Genomic DNA, 17,433 nt, shown 5'->3' with positions numbered 1-17,433 from the left:
CTGTCTGCATGGCAGCCACATGCTCGGCCCTCTGTCAGGGGCTGTGCAGAGGGCAGAGAGAGATGAAATGGGTCCCAACTGTCCTCAAGGAGTTTATACTTGAGTGAGGGAGGCCAGTGGTGTGTACTTAAGAGACGTAAGTTCTTTGGGGAGCAGAGAAGAAAGGAAGTTCATGTGGATGAAGGTTGGGGAAGGAAGGAAGGAATACTTCGCAAAAAAGGAGGTGTATGCGACAGACAGAAATGGCACTGACTGTGTCGGTCAGGAAGAGTGCTCAAACAAGGGCATGGAGGGATCAGAGTCAGAGCAGTGGAGGAAGGTGGGCAGTGTGTTTGGCTACAGCAGAGGTTCATAAGAGAAGGAAGGGGAGGGGGAGGTTTCACCATGCTGGAAGAGGTGGGGCAGAAGGGGTCAGCCAGCTGTTAGACACCTGCCTCGTTATTTATTCACACAATATTTATCCAGTGCCAATTTTTGCCAGGCCCTGTTCCTACCTTTGAGGGTCAGTATCCAACGTTTAGAATGCATCCTGTAAGCGATGGGACCCACTGGAGGATCCTGAATGGGGATGAGTTTGACAGTGTGGAGAACCTTGCTTTTCCCTATATGACCTCTGTAATCCCTTCCTAGGAGGTTATGTGATCAATTACTATTTCTAATCAACACAAGACTTTTACAGGAAATATCAGGATACACACACACACACAGTTCTGAGAATAAGTCTCCTGGAGTTAAAAAGATGTGATATAGAACACCAGATACCAAACGTACCTTTCTGACAACAGTAAGAGCAGGAGTTGGGGCCCTCAGACGCTAGGATGGGTCTCCTGTGAGATTTCCTCTGGAAGGCAGTAGAGATCTTAGCCCTCTGGTCGCTCATGTGCAAACAGCAGATTCCCAGGCCCAGGATTAAAGGCAGGAGAGAGCTTGCAGAGACTGGTAAGAGAAAAGAGACAAGTCAGAATTTGAAACCAGGGAAAAGAAAACACTCCTAAACCCAAAGAGCAGCTCATTTTAAAGGGATTGAGGCCTGCCTTTCAAAACTGTGATCAGCATTCAAATCATTCATTTCCTTCTTCCCTTCCTACGCAGGGAGTGGCTTTACCGTAAATTAATCTGGGAGTTAAGTGAGTACAAACTTACTTTTCAAAGTATCCAAGAGGCAGAAATAGGAATGAATCAAGCTGCAGAACAGGCAACGCAAAGAAAGATGCTAGGAATTGAAACTCGTCTGGTGGCTTTTTATAAGTTTACTGTTGCTGATGTGGGGAGTTGTATGGCTCTTGGCTTTTTTTTTTTTTTTTAACATCTTTATTGGAGTATAATTGCTTCGCAATGTGTGTCTTGGCAATATTTGAAAAGTTTTCATTTTGACAGGATGCTGGGGACGTCATTGGTCCTTTACCCTGTGAACTGTCTGAGAGCCACGGCCAGGCTTTTATGCAGAGAAGACTTTGAGAACCTTCCAACGGTATTGATAACGATGGATTCCCAGAGTCCATTCAAAAAGGGGACATTTCTCCTCCATCTTGACTTCCCGCTGTGCAGAAACTCTGCCTAGCGGTAGGAGTCAGACCGCTAGGCAGAGCACTGGCCTTAGCCTAGGACATATGGGTTCTGCACCAAGTCCAGCCCTTAAGAGCCACGAGACTGGCAGAGTCACACTCTCTTTCTGGGCCTTAGTTTTCTTTTATAGGAATCCAGGGAATTCGGCGTGTTATTTTTGTGGCCCCTGCCAGAACTAATGAAATGAACTGTGAATTGAATTTGTTCAGACGCTTTCGCCAATTCAATGAATCAGGTTCCTTTTTTTCCTGATGTCCATGAGGGAAAAAAAAATGGTAAAACAATAACTTACCGTTTACCAGACACTAGGCTAATATGTTTACATTTACTATTTCACCAACCAACATAGTGATATCCAGGACGATATGATTCAACTAAACCACAACAACAATTCCGATGGCCTGGTGGGGAGTTAGTACAGAAGCAGCCCAATTTTCCACACCTTCTGCATTTGCACCCAGGATCCCAGAAAATGAGGTTATGATCTTAATGCTAATATTGAATGCGAATAGATGTTGAAGTATCTTATGAATTATCAAAGAAAGGTTAAATCATACCAGCGTATGATTTCAGTGTTTAGCAAAGTGTGTTGTAATTTACTATTTGGAAGCCAAGCATCAGTAAATGATATAGACAGTAAACAGACAAACCGGAATTTTCCGTTGCCCAGAATACCCCATTCCCTAGCCATCTCAAGTAAATGGGAATTTACTGTGGCATCAAAATAGTAGTAGCCTCTACAAAAAATATACAAATCAAGTTTCACTGCAAAGTAAAGGAGCTGTTCCAGCGGAGGATTGCTGGACTGAATGTCAATATTATGACGTTGCTTTTCTTGTGGCCATCCATTTACAATGCTTGGTGTCAGTTGATTTATCTCTTGTAAAAATAAAATACAGTGTATGTGTGAAAAAATAAAAAAAAAATAATGGTAGCCTCTACAGACTAGATTCTGGGAGTCTCAGGCTTACCAACTGTCCAGCAACGGGTCAACTGCAGACTCACTGTCCACTGCAGCTAGGCATTACCGGGACCCAATCAGTCTCCACTTCAGAAACCATGGGCGGTGTTTCCATGGAGCTCTGCCCGAAAAGAGGTGATCTAAATCTTGCATGAGAGATGTACATCAATAGGGAGCTTTGCCTAGAACACTGTGACCTAAAAAAATAATATTAAGGAACTCAGAATGCAGAGTCAGTTTCAGAGACACCAAGTGACCTTGTGCAAGGCACCTTGTAGACTGCCTTGTTGACTGTACTCCCCTAATGAATGGTGACTGCCTCCATGAGTACCCGGGCCAGTGAGTACGTTCCCCAGCCACGGACAAACATTCTAATATTCACTGCCCTGTTTTTTAAAGGCAGCCTACTTCTTCTATTAATCATCTTGCTGTTTATTCGTTCTGGGAAGGCAAGCACTGCTTCACAGAGGGAAATATCGCCTAGTGGTTAGATTGGAACAGTATCCTTGCTGCATCTCCTTTTGAAGATCCTGCCCTTTTTATTTTTTCAAATCCCTTAAATAAAGATATCCGTGATACATTTCTTGTGGCATTTAGGGACAGGAAGGACTTGGTCCCCCTTCACAATCCATACATAGCCATTCTTCCTTTACTGAATGAAAAGGACTGCATAATACCGCGCATTTCCCTTTTTGTCTAAGCTGCTGGGAAGCTCAAAATCACACTATACGCTTCAGTAAAGTTACTCTGATTCTGAGTTTTCTTCCTCCTCACTGTCCTCTTCTTTCCTGGCCAGGTCTTAATCTTTTATCTGTGTTTTGATGAGGCTGTTGTCTCTATGTCTTATGAGTTACTTTGGATACTTTTGGGAAGTGCCATGCAAATAAATCAATAATGTGGGTTAATATGTTTCATGAGTGCTTTCCAGGTGAGAAAGTTTGGAAGATGAATGCTTATTCTATGATGAAGTCTGAAATTTCACTTCTAACACAAATTAGTCATTTATATTTAAAAGCTTATATGTAATAACAGCTATGGAGCTTTGCATAATCCTTACCACTAAATAAGGCAAATGTCTTCATATATGTGCCGTCATTTGTAATTAGTGTCCTCCCTTTATAGATGAGAAAAGTGAGGCTTTGAGAGATTAAGTGGCTTGCCCGAAGTCACAGAGTTAGTAAACTCAGATCTCCTGACCCAGAGCCGTGTCTTTCGTTGGTCCCCACTCCCCATATCACCTTGTCTCTCACTGGCTTCCATTTAAACCAGCATTCGTCTTATTATCCTCAAACAAGTTGCTTGGGGTTTTTTAATGTGTCGATCAGATTGAAACAAAAGGTCATCTTAGTGGTTGTTTCTCTTGCTGAGATGGTCTGCAGGCAGTCTGGAAACCACTGATTTAAGGTCTAAAGGGTCGAGCTTGAAATGGTTCCTCTAGAAAATTTGAGTTCCCCTCTGTCCTCCTGGGGTTCCATGCTTCACTTTAACTGACACATCATGTGCAACTCTGTTTGAGGTGTAAAGGGAAAATGGGGAAATGTGATCTCTAACATGCCTTTCTCTTCTAAAGAAGTTATTTAAGATACATCTCCTAGGCCTCCCCTGTCCCTGAGTGGAGCACAGAATACCAAATCCACAGACTGTTGGGACAGTTGTGGAGAATGACTCATTGCTTCTGAGGGCTGGACGGTGTGGAAAAACATATGATATCGTTTACACTCAGAACCTCAGGGTCAGGTTGGTCCCCCAAGTGGGTCAGCCAGCTAACCTGCTTTAACGTGACTTTGAAAATGAGGTAAGTGCTGCATTTGAATTTTTCTTTCCTCTCACTTCAGGCCACCCACCCACCACCAACTGTAAGTTGAAAAGCTTTGGGGATAGTTTGTCCAGAAGGTCCACTGCCTGTAGAACCTTCTGGGAGGCCAAGCACCTTAAAAGAGGTGTGCATCCGACACCCTTCTTTGTGATCTCCTGCTCCAGGCTTGGCCGGATCCAATTCTGGTTTCCCATTAGGCCTCAGATCCTGCCCACAGTCTGGGGGCTGGAGAGACTAATCTCAAAGGGCGAGAAATGAGTCAGTTTCCACACTCAACTTCAGGCGTGTGGCTTCCTGAAGCCCAGACGAGGAAGCTCTGAATTTCAAAGAGCAATTTTTTTTTTCTTTGCATACCATATCCGGAACTGAAACCACCAATTCATTTCACTTAAGATCTCACACTACACTCAGATCATCAATAACATTCCAGAGATAAGATACCCAGGCTTGTCAGCCGAGTCATTCCGTCTCTGTCACTCTCTTTTCTCTTGGTGCTAATGTTGTTGTTTTTTTTCTTTTTCTTTTGTTCAGTCCTGACAACACAGAATTTGGAGGCCTTCGTGTTCTTCACAGGTGTTTATGAGAAGTAGGAGGCAAATATCTAAAACTGCTGAGGGTTTGGCCCTGCGCATAGCTTTCTGCTTTCTCTTGCGAGTCAGCTTGGCTGTGTGTGAGTTAAGGTCCTAGATTCCATGTCTCATTCCAGGGGGCAACTGACTTTGCTGAGAGATTCCACGCGAAGGTAACAGGTCACCTCACTAGCCCAGGAAAGTAGTTAAAAGATGGAGTGTGTGGAGAGGTGTATGCAAACCTCAAGAAACAGGAAAGTGATGGAAAATGTACACATCCTCCCAATGCCAACTGACACATCAACCTATTAGGGGGGAGAAGGATCTCTACCATTTATATAGTACCTTACAAGTTATAAACTACTTTCTCATCCTTTATCTCTGTTCATTCTCACCAGAACTTGTGAAATTATCCAGACAAGTATTATCCGCCCCAGTTTAGACAGGAGAGAGTACGCAGTGCTAGTAAAAGTGATGGGCCCAAGCAGTGAGAGTGGAAAAGCCATAGACCTCAGATTAGAAGCCAGTTCTATTCATTCAAACTCCAGTATTCTTGTAACTCCCTTTTAACCTTATATATAATATAATATTACATCATAATCCATGACCTAATGTTATGTAGTCGTGTGTCGACATTTTTAAATTTTAGGTTCTTATAGGTCTGGGTTAATGGCTGTTGGTCATTACTTTTTGTACAACCCTTCTAGGTCTCTGCTTTCTTTATTTAAAATGTAGAGGAAGGCATTAAATCCTGTGTTGCTTTCAGATCTAACGCTCTGTGGGTCCCTGTGTCAATGACTACTGAATCCATGGGATTACCCAAAAATATTACCCAAAGGATTCACCCTGGAGCATCAGTGCCCAGGATGACTGTAGTATAAAGTAAAAATGGTTACCATGGTCAAATAAGTTAGAAAAAAGCAGGATTATTCAAAATGAAACAGGTTGCTTTGCGCTGGCCCTTCTCAGAGCCTTTACATGCAAATCTACGTGGGGAGGGAGACTATGGATGTGAAACATTCCTCTAAGTTAGCCCTAGAACGTGGATCTCATGGAATTAATGTTCTATGGAGCCCATTTTGGTAAACTGATAAATAGCAGGAAATTCTCTGATGATCCCATTGGTCTTTTAAAGCAGCATCACAGATTCCAAGAGAAATATTACAACCACCCCAGCACCACCACCACCTCTCGCTGCGCCCCACACCAGTGTTGTACTTGCTAGGCCATGGTGGGTGGTCCTCCACGCTGGGTACCACCTAGCATGGAGCAATCCAACTGCATGATCTGGATCGCATCACTTCAGCCACAGAAGCCTCTGTGCTGAAGAGAAGCCACCACAATCCATCAGAAAGAAAGCACTGGCACATGTGGCCTGAACATAGGACTAGAGGCAGCTCCTTTGATTGCTTTGGAAAGTTACTGCCCTTTCATTTCCCTGAGAGCAGGGTACCATCATCCTCTTTTCGCGAGAGAAGAAAGGTGAGACCGCTTAAGGATTTTCCACTCTATCTATTGTCATTCTGACTCCTGTGGCTCTTCCAGCATCCTTCCTCTTTGGAAAAAGGAATTCTAGACTCTTGGAGAGACTCTGGGGTATGGCAGAGCACAGGGGTTTTTATCTGGTCTGTAAGCCCTTCTCAGCTTGACTCTTCCTTTCAGCATCCCTTCCACAGCCCCTGGAGGACAGCTTCTGGGTTGACGTGCTCTCCTCTCAGAGGCAGCCTGGCTCCGTGTTTTAACAGTTTAGATTGTCCGAAAGTTCTAAACCACACTTTGTCTCATGAGAGCTTCCTCCTGTGGTTGGCTCCGAAGAAGTCTGATCCTGCTTCCACCAGCATCCAATGTGTTGCTGCCAATCTCACAGGTGACTTGACTTGTCTTAAATCCCTATCTTAAAAGTCCCATGAGCGGCATGTACTTCCATTCTCAAGCCCAAAGTATCTTGTGAACTAACCTTCTACCGTCTCTTCCCATCTTCCTTGCTCTAGAGGAAGTCTTTGTGATGCCAAAGGTATTATTTACCTGTTTGATTGGGGATCCTCCACTCTGAGTGTAGACTTCCTGCTCTGGGTTTAGGTCTGCAAATGCCATCTTCAAGTTTAAGGTAGTGTTTCTGCTTTTGACCTCAGCCACATTTGTGCTTGGTTAGAGATCGCTAGTTATATGATAGACTGAGACAAAGTATCTTTTGTTCTAAAATGACATGAAACTCCCTAGTGCTGAACTATGCAATGAAACTTCAGGCTGAAAGAAGGCATACAGGCAAACACATTTAAAATGACCTTGGGACTTCTGTTTTATTTGCAGGAAGAAAACAATTCTTATTTTTCCCTTGACTTAGGTAGATGTTTGGCACTTTTTATCAACCACCTAGGTAGTGCTTTAAGATTTTACATGAAAATTTCACATTCATTATCTTATTTATCCCCATAACAACCATTCAAGCCAGATATTATTGTATCATGTTATTACACTTTATGGGAGCACCGTGGTTATGGGCTACTCTTAATCTTTTGTTCTATTGTTAGAATCCTGGACTGCGATTCAAAAGTTCTAGGTTCTAACCCCTCCATGACCTTCGGCAAGTCACTCTCTCTCTCTTCGGACCTCAATCTTTCCAAAATAGAAGAGGTGGGGGGTAAACTAGATGAGCTTCAAGAACCCTAATCATGGTCGGCCTCTTGCGACTGCTTGTCTTTGTTCACAGTGTGACCAGAGAGACAAAAAACACAGCTGGATCCAGCAGGGCAAACCTCTCCCCAGTATTTGCCACACTGATGGCAGGTGAGAAATATTATCCCATTAGCTTTACATCTAAAAGGACAACATGCCCATAATCGTTCATTACAACTGGTACAGTGACAATCATTTTTTTTAATATAGAAATCCTGCTTGGTTCAAGTAAAGAAACGTTTGAGAGAAAGTTCAAGTTTTGAAACTGCTAATACCTTCCTGCGTGTGGGACGCAGTGGGGTGGGGAACAGTAAGCCAGACAGTTCATCTTAGGGGTAACCTCTTTGGTTTATGTAAAATATATGACTCAAAGCAAATTCATTCTTGTAGGCTGCCATGCCTGAAGGAGGACAAAGCCGTGCTCAGAAGAGATTGAGCCATTCATACAATTAATCAGATACATCTCTGTGTTGTATGTCACGAAGTCTAGTTTCCAGAGGAAAGATCATTTTTAAACCACATAAATGATGATGCTTTTGGAAAAAAAAAAAAAAAGCAACAAAAAGGAAAACCCACTTCTCAATGTAAAGATTTCACTATGAACTCACCTACTGTTTGTATTTTACGCCCACGGTCTTGATGCCTATTATCTCTGAAATCATTTCAGTTTCCAAAAATCATCTGAAACACTCCTCCACCTGGGGCTTTTGATAAAGAGTCCAGCTTCTACAGAGAGAAAGAGTAATGTGTGTGTGTGTGTGGTGTGTTTGAGATCGAGAGACAGAAAGATGAGTTTGGGGGAGAGGGAGAAAGTGAGAGCCACTTATGAGTTGCACAGCCTGGACACCTGGGACGACCTGAGTATATTTCGCCGTAACATACGAAAAAAGTCTATGAGCGTGGGTCTTCCCTCCACAGATCTCTCTCTTGAGACTGCAAGAAACTTTTCGTTAATTTTACTCTGATGCTAAGAATAAAAATAATGATGAATGTTTTTGAGCACTTACAATGTTCCAGGAACTTTTCTAAGAGTTTTAATACACATGAAATCACATATTACAAGTCTATGAGGTTGATACTATTCTTATCACATTCTATAGATGAAAAAAAAATGAATCACAGAGGCGTAAGCTCCCCAGTCTCTGGCTTATTAACACTGAATTAATATCTTGCCTGACCACCATGAAGACTGGAGATGCCACTTCCTCTGGGAAGAACTTCCAGTGAGATGGACTCTCTCTCCTCTGAACAGCTTCTAGCTTTCTCATGGCATTGAAGCACTGCCTGAAACTATAGGAATCTGTGCACATGCCAAATCGTCTCTGGAAGACTCTAAGTTCCTTATGATCAGGGTGGAATTAAAATTATCCTTGTTCTCCCACAGCCATAGCAAAGTGCCTGGAACTGCACAGGCACTTAGGAAATATTCGTTGAATAAGTGAATGAAGAGACCCAAGGTTCAGACCTGAGTCCTGACAGTCATGTTAGAAAAATCAATACAGCCAGCTCTCCAGGATCAAAACTGGCTGAATCTTGAGACAACTGTCTGTGACTTTTAAAATAAAACATCTCGTTTGTTTTTAGCCTTGCAGGATTTTCCTCTGAATTCATCTTCACCTCTTGGATAGTTATGGTGTGTGCCCTGTCCATCTGACCTGAAAAGTAGGTTTCAAAAGAAATACTGTAATGAGAGAAAGAAAGCTTAAGTGATGTCTAGTTCGGAAGTTCATTGTACACCCCTCCATTGCTGATCCTGAAGTTAACTTTATACAGGTTAAATAGATATAGTTCTTCTTAGTTTTCTTCATCTTTTGCGAAATAGAGCAGAACCCCATTGAAAACACAGGTTAAACCTCATCCCCAAAGCATATCAAGACCACATAGAAAAACTGAGATGTAACAAAATGTCTCTGATAAAAGTGTGATCTTATAAGGAGCTCCTCAAAACAGATAATCCCCCAAAGTCACCCACTTTAACCCTCTCATTTGGCAGATGGGGATAATGTGGCTCAGAGAGAGGAAATGAGTTGCCAGAGGTGACAAAGCAGTTCAATTTACAAAATGAGGATCAGGGAACTCTTAGGTGAGGCTCTTTCCCCTTTTCCCTTACGCTAGCCTTCATGGCTGGGCTACAAGTCAGCGATTCCTGAAACGAAGCTGATTACATTTGAGGTAAAAGTTTGATTTGGGTTTGACAAAGTCCTCAGGCTTAGGCAGGACCAGTCATAAGGAACTGGATGACGGGGGCGGGGGGGGGTGTCTCTAATTTTGATCACGTACTAAACATTTGTACTTACTAAGCCATGGCAGGAAAAATTAGTTGGCTGGCATCAAAAGAGCATGAATCAAATTAAGGAAACACTCCCATTTACCGCTGCAACAAAAAGAATAAAACACCTAGGAATAAACCTACCTAAGGAGACAAAAGACCTGTACGCAGAAAACTACAAGACACTGATAAAAGAAATTAAAGATGATAAAAACAGATGGGGAGATATACCATGTTCTTGGATTGGAAGAATCAACATTGTGAAAATGACTATACTACCCAAAGTAATCCACAGATTCAATGCAATCCCTGTCAAAGTTCCAATGGCATTTTTCACAGAATTAGAACAAAAAATTTCACAATTTGTATGGAAACACAAAAGACCCTGAATAGCCAAAGCAATCTTGAGAAAGAAAAACGAAGCTGGTGGAATTAGGCTCCTGGACATCAGACTATACTACAAAGCTACAGTAATCGAGACAGTATGGTACTGACACAAAAACAGAAATCAATGGAACAGGATAGAAAGCCCAGAGATAAACCCACACACATATGGTCACCTTATTTTTTTTTATTGAAGACAGCCTCTTCAACAAGTGGTGCTGGGAAAACTGGACAGCTACATGGAAAAGAATGAAATTAGAACACTCCCTAACACCATACACAAAAATAAACTCAAAATGGATTAAAGACCTAAATGTAAGGCCAGACACTATCAAACTATTAGAGGAAAACATAGGCAGAACACTCTATGGCATACATCAAAGCAAGATCTTTTTTGACCCACCTCCTAGAGAAATGGAAATAAAAACAAAAATAAACAAATGGGACCTAATGAAACTTAAAGCCTTTTGCACAGCAAAGGAAACCATAAACAAGACGAAAAGACAACACTCAGAATGGGAGAAAATATTTGCAAATGAAGCAACTGACAAAGGATTAATCTCCAAAATATACAAGCAGCTCACGAAGCTCAATATCAAAAAAACAAACAACCCAATCCAAAAATAGGCAGAAGACCTAAATAGACATTCCTCCAAAGAAGATATACAGATTGCCAACAAACACGTGAAAGGATGCTCACCATCACTAATCATTAGAGAAATGCAAATCAAAACTGCAATGCGCTATCACCCCACACCAGTCAGAATGGCCACTATAAAAAATCTACAAACAATAAGTGCTGGTGAGGGTGTGGAGAAAAGGGAACCCTCTTGCACTGTTGGTGGAAATGTAAACTGATACAGCCACTATGAGAGCAGTATGGAGGTTCCTTAAAAAACTAAAACTAGAACTACCATATGACCCAGCAATCCCACTACTGGGCATATACCCTGATAAAACCATAATTCAAAAAGAGTCATGTACCACAATGTTCACTGCAGTTCTATTTACAATAACCAGGACATGGAAGCAACCTAAGTGTCCACTGACAAGATGAATGGATAAAGGTGTGGCACATATATACAGTGGAATATGGCTCAGCCATAGAAAGAAACGAAATTGAGTTATTCGCAGTGAGGTGGATGGACCTAGAATCTGTCATACAGAGTGAAGTAAGTCAGAAAGAGAAAAACAAATATCGTATGCTAACACATATATGTGGAATCTAAAAAAAAAAAAAAAGGTTCTGAAGAGCTTAGGGGCAGGACAGGAATAAAGACACAGACATAGAGAATGGACTTGAGCACACAAGGAAGGGGAAGGGAAGCTGAGATGAAGTGAGAGAGTGGCATGGACAGATATACACTACCAAATGTAAAATAGATAGCTAGTGGGAAGCAGCCACATAGCACAGGGAGATCAGCTCAGTGCTTTGTGACCACCTAGAGGGGTGGGATAGGGAAGGTGGGAGGGAAATGCAAAAGGGAGGAGATATGGGGATATATGTATATGTAGAGCTGAGTCACTTTGTTATAAAGCAGAAACTAACACACCACTGTAAAGCAATTATGCTCCAATAAAGATGTTAAAAAAATTTTTCAAAAAAGAGCATGAATCACTGTTCTCACCAGCAATAAATCCAATTGCTGGCACAGAAGAGATCAAATGCAAAATGATGGCTGAGGCTGGAAAATGTTGGCCTCCCTTCGTCCACAGTTCTTCTGTCCATGTCCATGCTGGTAGAAAATGTTACCTTGCCCCACAGTGATGGTGAAGGCTTTTAGCGTAGTTATGATCTTGAAATGCTTCTGGTGGCTAAAAAGCCATCAAAATTGAGCAGTGCCTGAGCAGATGGCAATGACCAGCAGGTGAAGTTTCAGCCTTGACCCTGACTCTGTACCTGACTTTGGACGTGCCACGTGCCTCTGTGGGCTGAGTTTTCCCCATCTGAAAATTGAAGAGGTGGGGCAGGGGATGTGCAAGGTCCCCTCCACTTCTAGGATTCATTGAGCCCATGAATGTGTCAATTCCTCCTTTCCCTAGTATAGTTCTGTGAGTCCTCAAGGGAGCAGCAGCTCAGAAAAATGTGATTTTAGCTAACAGTCTTGACACCAAGAATTACTTTTACTCCAACTCTTGTAGCCATGGGAAGCGTGCACCCATTTTGGAGTCCAAAGAACGGGCTCCATTCCAGTCTCAGCTCTACAACCTAGGTGATCTTAAAACAACTTCAGTTCCCTTTCTCAACCTCTGATTCTTCCTCTGAAAAGTCCAGGTAATAATACCTATTTCACAGAGTTGTCTTGTGGGTCAGATGAGATTTTAGATGTCAAAGTGCTTGTAACCTGAAAAGCATAAGGGGTTGTGTAGGGGAGGATGAAGATGAAGATGTAGATAAGGGGTTATGAACGCTTTTTGATTTTCCATAGAGATACAAATGAGCTGTAGGTTCACGGTCAACAAGTAAGGGCAGGGACGGAGATGTGCTAGCTGAGTGCTCTGCTCACCCTGAGAACTACCCCGGCGGCTCCTGCATAACCCTCTCCTTCCTTTCCACTGTCACCCCCGTCTCCCCGGTCCAACAGAAAGTGTCACCCGTCTTACGTCTTGTGCCTCTCTCACCCCCACCCACCTCACTGCAGACCCAGCTGGAGTGTCAAATCAAAACCCCTGTGCAGATGTCTCACCCTCACTTCTTTAGTCTTCTAGACCATCTAAAAGAAAACAGCAGAGGTGCTCCCTCCGCCTACGCATTTCCCTTTGTTTTGAGGGCTGTGGCAGCCCGGTCCTGTGGCAGTTAGAGCTCCTGGCAAGAAAAGCAGCTCTACCTCCAAGTCCTCTCTTGGCACTCGAGTTCTGGGTGTTCAGCAGGTTACCGGGCATTTTTCCAGTGGTAAGTGAGGCATGATGGTATCCGGTAGGCATGACACACTGGGTGGAAGACAAGGCTTTTCACATGCAGCCACAAACTGATGAGCTGCAAAGGATATTAGGAACTACCTGGATCAACTCCCCATTGGTTACAGATGCACAAACTGAGCCCTAGAGAAGAGAAGCAACATGTAGTGTCATTTAGAAATAGAGCCAGGAGGATCTATAAGGACATCTAAGCCAAATTCCTCACTGGACAGATGAGGAAACTGAGGCCCAGCGATGCTAACACACCTGCTCTTGAGTTGAAGAATTAGTACCAAAACCCATAACCTCCGGTTCAAAGTTCAGACCTCATTTCATGAGAACTACACATAAAATACATAGTGAGGAAACTGTGTACATGAAATACAGCTTCTGAGGTAATGTAGATCAAACAGTAGGTTATTATATTCATGTAAATTGGGGGAAATAAGTTTATATCCATATTTTGGAATTCCCATTTTACTCTATAAGAGATTCATCATGTGTTCCTGGGTATAGGATGTGATGAAGAGCATAATTAAATTTGTGTTAGTGGTTTAAGATAGATGGGTAGGCAAAGCATAACTACTAAGAATTACTTTTATTCCAACCCTGAAGCCCAAAGGAGCCATGTAAGTGTCAATGTTCTATCATCAGGAAGCAGCTTATCTGTGATGGGCCAAAGCTAGACCTTACAGGGTGAAAGTTAAGCCTGGAAACAGAGGAGTCTGTATGCGTATTGGATCCGAAGCCTATTACTTACTGAAGTATTTGTGTCACTTTGGGGCCAGATCAGTGGTGTGCTGGTAAATATTTAACAACTGGCTCTAAGTGGGAGGGGTGTGGTAGGAGGAAAGTCCCGCTTGCTGTGTTTTCCAATATCCTTGGTATAGATATTCCCACCACAGCTACTTTCAAGCTACTAGTGCAACATTGCTGAGTGTGTAGTTTGGAAGAGATGCACAGCAGTATGTAATGGTTCTAACATGCAGATAAAAGCAATATTAATAACTTCAAGAACATATACGATAGTAAAATTTCATAAAATAGATAAGAAGCGATGAGTTTTGAGTATTTTCTACCATTGTTTTTATGTGATTTATTTGTATGTTTACATGATTTAATTTTTAACAGTAGCTGTGCTTTCAACCCGTTCATCAAATTCCTGATCATCTCCTGTAAGCTGGAACAAGTCAGCCCCCAGCATAGCACTGGGCCAGACAGATCTGAGTTTGAACCCTGGCCTATTGTTCTGTCAGCTATGTGACGTTTGGTGAGGTTTAAATCTCCTTTGAGCTTTAGTTTTTTCAGCTGTGGAAGGTGACACGCTAACAGCTTCATGGGTTTATTGGTGATGTTCAAGTGAGATAATGCTGAGCATAGTAGCTATACATAAACCTTTCTCAAATCACCATTAGTGCATTCCAAGCCAAATTCGTTCACTCAATAAACATTTTGCAGGAATGTATTTTATAGGTGTTACCTGTGGTACATGATCTTCAGTATTACGTGCTTTGGGATTCAGAGTGCCTCAAACATGACTCTTGCCCTGCTCGCGACGAGCTTACAGTCTAACAGAATGGAATATAATGGACCCCAGGAAGCATAATCTAGAGCAAGCTATGATCAGCTCATAAAAAACCAAAAAGCTTGGGAAGGCAGAGAAGGAAGGATTCTTGGAGGCAGCAGCGTTTGAGCCATAGATTTCAGAATAGACTTGTACATACAGAGATGTCCAGGAAGGGAGGTGCCAAGAAGAGAGAGGAAAGGGAGCAAAGACAAAGATAAACGAACACGGAGACATAGATAGGAGTATAAGATTTGGTGGAACAAGGCATATAAGAAGGGGCGCTGGAAAGATTGTTGGAAAGACAAGCAACTTCCTGATCATGTTAGCCTTGAACGCAGAGGAATTTGGTTTCTGTTCGCCTAGGTAATGATGAGCCTGGGGAAACGTTTTCCTCTGACACAAATCAGATTTTTGGATTACCAATCGTATTATGTGAAATATTTGTTGACTGAATAAATTTTTATGGTCACTGTTCTTCTTTCCTTTAACAGGAATCGTTAAGAGTTAACCAGATAGTGAAATACATTCTTAAACTAAGTAAATTTCCCCTGTGGAGAAAAAGTCCTGTGGTCAGCGATAGAACGTGGCATTATAACTCCCAGATGAAAACAAAGTCATTATTGAAAGCCTTTGTTAAATATTAGGAGGGCTCAAACCAGTGGCAGTATTTCATGAGTTTTGACTTGTCTGCTGCATCCCTCTTGCATTATGCTTCACACACAAAAAAAGTCATATGACCTACATCTTTATCTGCTCCCGTCTTCAGCTTCTATATATAGGCTTCGGTTATGAATGTTTTTTCCTATGAAAAGGTCAGACCTTGCACATGTACCATCAATGCAAAGCCCTGCTTATTAAAAAGCAGGCAGGCGAGTTTGTAAAAGTCATTGAAGTATTACTGATGTAGGGAAAAGCTGAAAAAGAAATGGCCTCCCAATTTTCTCAGAGAGAAGGTGGGGAAACCTCTGTCTCGCTATTACAGAAGCATTATTTTCCTTCTGGCTAAAGCACCCCGTGGCAGTCTGTGGCACCTGTTTACAGAATCGGGCTGGGACACCCCTCGATCCCCAGCTCCCTCATGCGTGTGGGTGCGCAGACTCACCTCAGTCAGAGAGACACTGAGCTCTGTTAACCCCTCCTCCACACCTCAAACCCCCGTGGAACATCTGGAGGTGAAGCTGGGGAAGGTAACTCGGCCAGAGAGATGCAAACGCAATTTGGGGTTTCCGCTGAGCACGGCAGCCGCCTTTGGCCAACATTGCAACACCAGAGAGAACCGGGGGAGAGTTGAACTCTTACTTTTAAGGCAAAAGTTCACAGGTTCAAATACCACTCTAATGTCAGCTGCTCCCTGGGGCTAACCTTTGAGTCTGGATGTTCTGATAAGATCGAGCTGCTTTAGGAAAAAGGCCTGCCTTCCATTCGGTTCCTTTCTCAACAAGGTCAAGCTCTTTCTTGGAATGAAATTATTGAATAACCAATGTGAACTAGATAGGATGCTCTCTTTCTTTCACTGAAAAGAAACTGAAGTTCTAAGAGGTTAAGTGACTTGCCCAAGTTCACTCAACAAGTCAGGCTTCTGCTGATTCAACATGTGGCCTAGGAACCAGTACTGGGATGGGCAGTGCTGTCATCGGAAGCAGTAGATGCCATGTGCCTATCCTCAATTAGTTAATATCTACGTGCTCAGACAGGCCTCACAGGAGACCTTACAACATAAGGATCACCAGGTTACAGCAAGTAAAGTATTAAGTTGAAGGTCAGAAGAACTTCGTTATGGATTTAGATCAGATGCCGTCAGACACTTATTCGAAACAGACATAGTTCTGACCTCACGGAACTTGGACTGGTGGCCGCCTATGCATACATCACAGATTCTTTATATAATTTTTTTTGCTCACCCCTTCCTCCCCTTCATCTGCCCCCTAGGGTGTGAGCCTCTCAGGACAGGAGGCGTGCCTAGCCCACTTGTAAATCTCACCGCCTGACACCCAGTAGGTATTGGTTGCAGCAATGATCTGTGAGGTTTCCCTCACAGATATAAGATCACAGATAAAAGAGATAGAGGCTTCTTAAGAGGAATTAGAGTTGAGCTTCATTTGGAGCACTTCACCTATTTCTTGACTGACACAGTGATTCTTGAAGCTCAGCTCTTGGACTTTGGCTGCAGAGGCCCATAAACAGTAGCTCCTTCTTTTCTTCCACCTCTAAGCTCTATGTCTCACCTACTTGGCTGGACTTCCTCTCCCGAATTGCTAAGTCTGTCTGGGTCCTGAGCCTCCCAGATCCAGCCCCTCTGGTCACCCACAAAGTTCCCTTGCTGACACCTAATGCAGGTTTTAGGCCCATGGGGGCTGCCAACTTGGTGATACTGAACTGAGATAAAGATATTCTCAGGTTTGAATAAAGCAGTGCTGAGCACTTTATAGTTAAATAAGAAGGAAAAGAAAAGAACAAAAACCCATTTTAGCAGGAGGAGCTGTCCAAGGATAGAGCAGGCTGCTTCCTGGGACCACGATTCCCCATCACCTGAGGAGTCTGCCAGAGGCAAAGTCACCTCCGCAACAATGAAGTGGGAGAGTCAAGCATGGGATGGAGACACGTCACCCCTGACAGCCTTTCAACCCGATCTTCTGCGACCACATCTTCATTCTTCACCATTTTGAGTATCAGTGATGTACTAAATCCCTGAAATTTCATCCCCTCTTTTCCCTGATGAGGGGTCCA

The 17,433-nt window shown here is 42.9% G+C and overlaps 1 long non-coding RNA gene across 2 annotated transcripts in view; it reads right to left on the bottom strand.

The window, feature by feature from the left end:
- The window catches only part of LOC149749364 (uncharacterized), a 47,596-nt gene extending 46,309 nt beyond the window's left edge, over nt 1–1,287 (bottom strand). For both annotated transcript variants that reach the window (XR_016393026.1, XR_016393027.1), the window contains exon 1: nt 772–1,287. This is a non-coding gene — a long non-coding RNA (uncharacterized LOC149749364). The remainder of the gene's footprint in view (nt 1–771) is intronic.
- Between the last annotated feature and the right edge of the window lie 16,146 nt (nt 1,288–17,433).

The sequence above is a fragment of the Delphinapterus leucas genome, chromosome 4 (assembly GCF_059928025.1).
Source record: "Delphinapterus leucas isolate spDelLeu-1000000601 "Yukka" chromosome 4, BTC_Dleu_Yukka2, whole genome shotgun sequence".
Lineage (NCBI taxonomy): Eukaryota > Metazoa > Chordata > Mammalia > Artiodactyla > Monodontidae > Delphinapterus > Delphinapterus leucas.
The sequence above is the reverse complement of the archived record's forward strand: the minus strand, read 5'-3'. Positions and strand labels throughout refer to the sequence as shown.